Genomic DNA, 7,904 nt, shown 5'->3' with positions numbered 1-7,904 from the left:
TCCTCACCTGCAGGCTGTCATCTCTGAGCTGACATGCAGAACTCTCAGCCTTGACCTTTTCCTAACTATCCCTGCCCCCTGCCTTATTTACTGTAGGAATCTCTTTTTTCACTCTTTAAGTTGACATTCTGAATAAGAGTTTTCGTTCTTTCCCTTTTAGCGTTAATTCAGAGGAAACGGTGTTTTTCCAAAATGAAAAAAAAAAATTAGAAGAACAAGCAAATAATTATAACTTGATTCAAAAGAATGATGCAATCAGTCCAAAGACAGAGAACAAAAGGTAGATTTGACTATGTGACATTGTAACACTATTGTGTGACACAGTCACAATTAACAAAATCAAAAGGTAAAAAACAATTGGGACCAAAAAATAACTATAACATATACAACAGTTAAAAGATTATATTCTTAATATGTGAATAATTATCACAATTTATTTAATAAAGGTGAACACCCAAGTAGGGAAAAATGTAGCATGAATAGGCTATTCACAAAGGAAAAGTTATAAAGATAATAAATACATAAAAATTTGACCCTTTCACTTGAAAAGAAGACCCATTTCAAACAAAAATCATTAACTTATATGATAAGAAATATTATTGCAATGGAGAGTGTCTTAAAATGGTCACCGTCAAACCTAAACCTTAAAAGCATCCTTATTTTTAAATTCTTTTTTAGAAAAGTGTTCTGTTTTAGAAAACAGGAAACTATCCCAGAAAAATTGCACTGGGTGAGGGCAAATGAATGCATTTATCAGTATATGTGAGCTACATTGCAGAGTTTTTAGTAGCAACAAATATTTTTAAATTGCTTGTGTCCTGTAACAACAACAAACCCCTAAAATATATATAATTTTGTATATAGTGTGCATGTGTACATATATATACACACACACATACATACAGTAGGATATCATGCAGCCATTAACATAAAAATATGTCTTTATTGACAGAGAAAGATAATGTATAGTAAATGAGAGAAGCGAATTGCTCTTAATGTTCAAACCATATACTTTAGAGTGATGAATTGGTTACTCAATGTTTCATATATATTTATCTTGATTACTCAACAAGTTTGTAAGCTTATCATGCAAGGGAATTTAATTTTATTGGGTTTTTTTTACACCTTCACTCTAAATTCTTTTATTATAGTGAGTTTCTGTAGACTGATTCATACAGTTGTATGCACTCACTCACACACACATGCACACATACACACTCTGGTATCTCACTCACACGCAGATACTCTAGATAGAATAGGATCTTTTTTCCTTGTAAGTTTTGCTGAGGAGAAACGTCTACATTTCGTCTCATAGAATAGCTTGCGGGAATTTAATTTTTCCAAATTAAAAAAAATGTGAGAAAAACAAGTGAGAAATTTTAACTTGATCCAAAAGAGAGATGTGATCAAACCCAGTTGATAAGACAAATTCTTGCTGAGCTCTACCAGGGAATTGGTATGCTGCCGGAGAGTGAAAGAAGGAGGAAAAAATTCTTCAGTGTTAGGTTTTAAGAAAAATTAGCAACTAAATGAAGAGAGAAAAAAGCAATAAAGTTCTTACCAAAGAGCACATGTGAAAAAGTCCATACAGCACAACAGAAAATAGGCTTTCAAGAGAAGAAGGAAAAAAAAGAAAGAAACCCTCAAACTCAGCATATGGTATCCTCAGCTGAAGCAGAAGTTAGAGTTTAGAAATATGTCTACCTTCTGAAAAGCATAACAAGAGGAGCCCAGCAGACTTCCCCCTCAAAACAGCTCTCAGCATATCGGAGGGCACAGTACCACAATATTATTCCTACTCCACACATTTCAAACAAACAACACGCACACACGTGCGCGCGCGCGCACACACACACACACACACACACACGAATTCCCCAAATCCCCTATAAGTTTGCTGACTACCGATATCACAATATCATGGGTATAAACGGTGCTGTGGTTAATGTTCTACTCGGACAAACTGTTTTTCTATTACTTCTCTGAAATCAACTGCCTATTTCACAAATCTTGGAGATAGGTCTAGACATCAAGGTTTTGCAATGGGTAAGGAAAGTCAAGAGAAGTCAGCAGTATTTTAATGACAATAAATAACGACCTGTCTGTAGTTTGAAAATTTCTCAGAATCTCAGAAATTTGCACATTAGTGTAAGATAAGTAATGTGAAATTTTAAGTATGAAAAAGATCTTGGACCTTAATCAGTACCTCTCTATCTCTCTCAGTCTCCCTCCCTCTCTCTCCCCCATTATTTTCCTTCACTGATGAGGCAGCATAATTTGACACTTCATTAGACAGCTATAGGTCTGTGGGGCCAGAACTTAGTTCCTGGCTTATTTCCAGTATATCATGTATCAAAATATCAAATGAGCACAAAAATATTTTGGATGCAGTCAATAAACTTTTGTTTGTAACTTCTATGTATCCCAAAGTGTGTTAAGGACTGTGGATGTCTGTAAGGATGTTAACACAGGACCCACATGGTCTTCAGCGCTGAGATATCAAAAGAATTAAAGGTAGAAGTTCATCTTCCCATCATAATTATCAAAGCTGGATAGGAGTTCAAATGATAAAAGTTTTTACTTCTTTCCAAAATTACAAAAATATACTTTATTGTATATTTTAAAAAAGAAGAGTAAGCTTAGATTTACACATGCAGCAAGCTTAGATTTTCACCTATATCTGCAGGGATGGGATGCGAAAAATTAAGAATAAATGTAGGTAAGTATGAACTGTATCTGTTGTGAGACACAAAAAAATTAGTTCTTTGTTAGTGAGTTTGTACATTTCTCCCCACCTTTGTTAAGGTTATAAATAGTGAAATTCGTGGTAATGTCCCTTACAGTAAAGCAACTTCTAATAGAATGTGATTGGCCATTGGCTCTTGACCCCTGCTACTGGTTCTCTCCAGTTATTTCTTTAACCACATGACAATGTGATCTTCCTTTTTGCCATCTGAATTTGGGGGACCTGACTTTGAGTGGTATGTGGTTTTTATAGATGAATAGATTTTGTGTTGTTTATGATATGAAAATCATCACTGTTAGTCTTCCTAAGAAGATTAAAACTCAGCTCCACACGAGCAATTACAAAATCCAATCAAATTTGCAATTCAAAACCTTAGAAAATAAGTATCATCCCTAGAAAGTCATGTCCATACCTTCATCAGGCTGGCATCATGTGCTACATGGACCCAAGAGCTGACTTTGATGGTTCATCTATTTTGGTGAAACTGCATGCCTCAAACAGAAGATTGATTGACACTAAACTCCCATTTTAATTCAGAAAAATCCTGCCTGGTTATACTTGTATTGATCTCGCAACTTAAAGGATGGGTCTTGTCAAATTTCAGGAAACACTGTTGTTTCAGTGGATAGAAAGACTTTCTAGAAGGGAACTCAGCTGACGTGTTTTATATCCTTTACTTGCTGACATGACTGATAATGTTTCCCTATACTCACTGTCATGAGACTAATAAGAAAATCATACCAGACTATTGATATCAGAGAAAAACATGAGGCGTGAGGTGTTCAGAGTGTCCCCATGCAGTTTGATGATTTAAGAAAAGAACACAGGAAAATGACAGATTACTTTTTGATACTAGGAACATATGTGGATTATATAGAAGGCTCTCACTCTCAAAAAAAAATTTTTTTAAAAAGCAATAAAAATGTTTCTGAAATATCTGGGGTTCTTATGCTGCTACAAAATATATAGTATTATTTGATCTTTAAAGTGATTATCCTTACCTTAATTTACTTGCTGAAAATCTATACTGAATTACACCAATTCATCTCATATTCTGAGTCAGTGAATGAAATTAAACACATATTTAAGTTAACATTCTATGCAAGACAGGTTAGACCCTCACAGGAAAGGAAAGAGGGAATCAGAATTTTATATAAGACATAAAATATAAACAAAAATAATTATAATGTGAAGCAGAATAAGCTACCCACGTGATAACAGATGCAAATAAAGTGAAAACCCACAGGAAAATGTTTATTTTCTTCTTGTATCAAGAAAGAATTCAAAGAGTCGTTGACGTTGATTTGGAGTAAGGAGTGGGATTTCAGATAGCAGATGTGTTGGGCAATGACAGTTCTAAAGGGCTGTCCTATGTTTGTGGATACACATCAACACAACCTGTGTATGTATACGGCAAACTCAGTTCTCCTACTAGTGTCTAATACTTATCCCTTCCCCGTGTGTTTTCTTCTGGCAAATTCCTTTTGGTTGTTTTAGTTTCAGCCTAAGTTTTCTGTTCCTGTGATTCATTTAGGTAGACTTGACTTTCCCTTCTCTACATTCCTGCAGTACATTTTATGTTTTTATTTAACTTAATAGTGTATTGTAGTGACGTGATTGTGTATTTATGTCCCCCTACCCTTGGATTATAAACTCTTAGAGCTAAACAAGTGAGTGTCATTATTTCTCCCAGGGCTTACCTTATAAACTGACATCTTGTGCATTTTCAGCGAGTCATCTTTGTTTTTAACAAATGGAAGAATTAATGAATATAGAGGTGTTTTTAACCTCTCATTATTTTGACTTTTCTTTCATGATGGCAGTAAAATGCCTCTCTCTTTACAAGGAATATGATAATGGCTATAAGTATGTGTTTTATCCAAGAGTCGTATTCCTGTCTCTGTTCTTCCTGAGGCATTTTTAACACAATTTTGTGGGATAAAAACAAAACTTTGAAAGATTGTGTAAAACCACATAAGTTGTTCACAGTTATTGAAAAATTCATGAAGAGACAACTGGAACATTTCCTTTTATTGCTGAGTATCTGGAAAAGGCTATTCTCCCTCTAATATCAGTTATATATAGAAGGAAGGCAGCACTTTATAGATTAGTGAGACTATCTCATAACACTCTCAGACTGTTGAATAAAAGCATCACTGCAATGATTTTCCACTTCAAAACATAAATGTCTCTTCAAATGCAGCATTTAGTTATAAAAATTTGAAACTCATTTGCCTGCCTCACATTTACATGCCTAGTTCATAAAACAGAAATAACTACTGTAAGCAGACCCATGAGTATATAACATCAGACTTTTAGGTTACATGATTTAAAGTTAATGAGCTATACGATGACAATATAAACTTTTATCACCGATGATTCTTCAGCTGATCATAATCTATAGAAATACTTATAGCACTTAGATGGTAATTAATTGTGAATGTTAATATCTGCTAAGCAGTTCCCTGGTAGGAAACACAATTACTTAGGAATAAATAAAGGAAGAAAACAGAATGTGATTGAAAATGCTCTTTAAAAATGTAAATGGTGAGTAGGTTCCAGAAGGTGGCGCATGCGGTTGGGAACGCGGAGCGCACGGAGTCTATTCAGCTGGGTTCCGGGCCGGACTATGGAGCAGGTAAATGAGCTCGAAGAGAAGGGCAACAAGGCCCTGAGTGCTGGGAACATCGATGATGCGTTACAGTGCTACTCTGAAGCCATTAAGTTAGACCCCCAGAACCGTGTGCTCTACAGCAATCGCTCAGCGGCCTATGCCAAGAAGGGAGACTACCAGAGGGCTTACCCGAGGACGGCTGCAAGACTGTTGACCTAAAGCCTGACTGGGGCAAGGGCTATTCATGAAAAGCAGCAGCTCTTGAGTTCTTAAACCGATTTGAAGAAGCCAAGCAAATGTATAAGGAGGGTTTAAAACATGAAGCAAACAATCCTCAGCTCAAAGAAGGTTTACAGAATATGGAGGCCTGGTTGGCAGAGAGGAAATTCATGAACCTTTCAACATGCCTAATCTCTACCAGAAGCTGGAGCGTGATCCCAGGACAAAGACTCTGCTCGCCGATCCTACCAACCGGGAACTGATAGAGCAGCTGCGGAACAAGCCGTCCGACCTGGGCACGAAACTGTAAGATCCCCGAATCATGACTACTCTCAGCGTCCTCCTCGGAGTTGACCTAGGCGGTATGGATGAAGAGGAGGACATTTTGACACCTCCACTACCTCCTCCTCCCAAAAAGGAGACAAAACCAGAGCCAATGGAAGATCTTCCAGAGAATAAGAAGCAGGCACTGAAAGAAAAAGAGCTGGGGAATGAAGCCTTTAAGAAGAAAGACTTTGACACACCCTTGAAACACTACGACAGAGCCAAGGACCTGGACCCCACTAACATGACTTATATAACCAACCAAGCAGCCGTGTACTTCGAAAAGAGCAACTACAGTAAATGCCGGGAGCTTTGTGAGAAGGCCGTTGAAGTGGGGCCGGAAAACCGAGAAGACTACCAACAGATTGCCAAAGCTTACGCTCGAATTGGCAACTCCTGTTTCAGGGAAGAAAAGTACAAGGATGCCATCCATTTCTACAACAAGTCTCTGGCAGAGCACCGAACTCCAGATGTGCTCAAGAAATGCCAACAGGCAGAGAAAATCCTGAAGGAGCAAGAGCGGCTGGCCTACATAAACCCTGACCTGGCCTTGGAGGAGAAGAACAAAGGCAATGAATGTTTTCAGAAAGGGGACTATCCCCAGGCTATGAAGCATTATACAGAAGCCATCAAACGGAACCCAAAAGATGCCAAATTGTACAGCAATCGAGCTGCCTGCTACACCAAACTCCTGGAGTTCCAGCTGGCACTGAAGGACTGTGAGGAATGCATCCAGCTCGAACCGACCTTCATCAAGGGTTATACACGGAAAGCTGCCCTGGAAGTGATGAAAGACTACACAAAAGCCATGGACGTCTACCAGAAGGCACTTGACCTGGACTCCAGTTGTAAGGAGGCCGCAGATGGCTACCAGCGCTGCGTGATGGCCCAGTACAACCGGCATGACAGCCCTGAGGATGTGAAGCGGCGGGCCATGGCTGACCCGGAGGTGCAGCAGATCATGAGTGACCTGGCCATGCGGCTCATCCTGGAGCAGATGCAGAAGGACCCCCAGGTGCTCAGCGAACACTTGAAGAATCCTGTGATAGCGCAGAAGATCCAGAAGCTGATGGATGTGGGTCTGATTGCAGTTCGGTGATGACTTGCTCATCCTCCCCCTTCCCTTTGCCCTCATGTGGAAAGAGGAGCTGGGACCACGGCAGGCAGCACGGAGCAGGAGGAGAGAAGGGGAAACAAGCGAACAACTTATCTATATATTTATACAGACCTATGTGGAAGATTCAGAGACTTGTCCTTGCATATTCGTGCAGCTGCTGCCTCTGGGCCCTCCCAGCACACGCATGGTCTCCTTCTCCTGATCCCCAGTCGCTGTCTCAGCTGCTCTCCCATAGTTGGTTATTTTTTATTTGGGGCAGTGGGCTTATATGGGGAGAGGAGGGTGTTCTTCCCAACCTCAGGTCCCAACTGTCTTCACATTGTTAACTCCACGTCCTCTTCTCCAATAAAACAAGCCAGTCAGGCGTGGTTATAAAAAAAAAAAATAAATAGTAAGGTTCATACATAGCTAAGTTTTAGGGATTTCAGTAATGCGACAATTGCAGTGTTATTATACACTATAGACTGCTGCACTATGCCACAGTCATACTTCTCAAATCGTCACAGTATCAGGTGGTTTCCTAGGTCAACAACAAATAGGTCAGTCTAATAAATAGGTAATCTGTTTTATTTTTAAAATTTCACTAGGAATACAGAAATTCTTATATCAATATATATAATTAAAAACTTAGAAATTTATTTTTTTACAAACACCCATACCACTTTTACCCAATCCCAGCACTCTCAACAATTTTGTATCTCCTTTCTGATAAGTATTTAATATATACATACATATAATTACACTTGTGAGTGTATGGTATATGTGTATAGTTGTATATATATTAATATATGTGTTATAATGTAAGTGTTGCTATGTACAGCTAACTTTTTTTTACTTAAAATGTCTTGGAAACAAAGATACACATATACTTAAGCTTCATTTTA

The 7,904-nt window shown here is 38.3% G+C and overlaps 1 pseudogene; it reads left to right on the top strand.

Annotated features, from left to right (window-relative positions):
* The first annotated feature begins 5,364 nt into the window (after positions 1–5,364).
* On the top strand, positions 5,365–7,002 carry LOC130852085 (stress-induced-phosphoprotein 1-like; annotated as a pseudogene).
* The last annotated feature ends 902 nt before the right edge of the window (positions 7,003–7,904 follow it).

This window comes from Hippopotamus amphibius, chromosome 4 (genome assembly GCF_030028045.1).
Source record: "Hippopotamus amphibius kiboko isolate mHipAmp2 chromosome 4, mHipAmp2.hap2, whole genome shotgun sequence".
NCBI lineage: Eukaryota > Metazoa > Chordata > Mammalia > Artiodactyla > Hippopotamidae > Hippopotamus > Hippopotamus amphibius.
The sequence above is the reverse complement of the archived record's forward strand: the minus strand, read 5'-3'. Positions and strand labels throughout refer to the sequence as shown.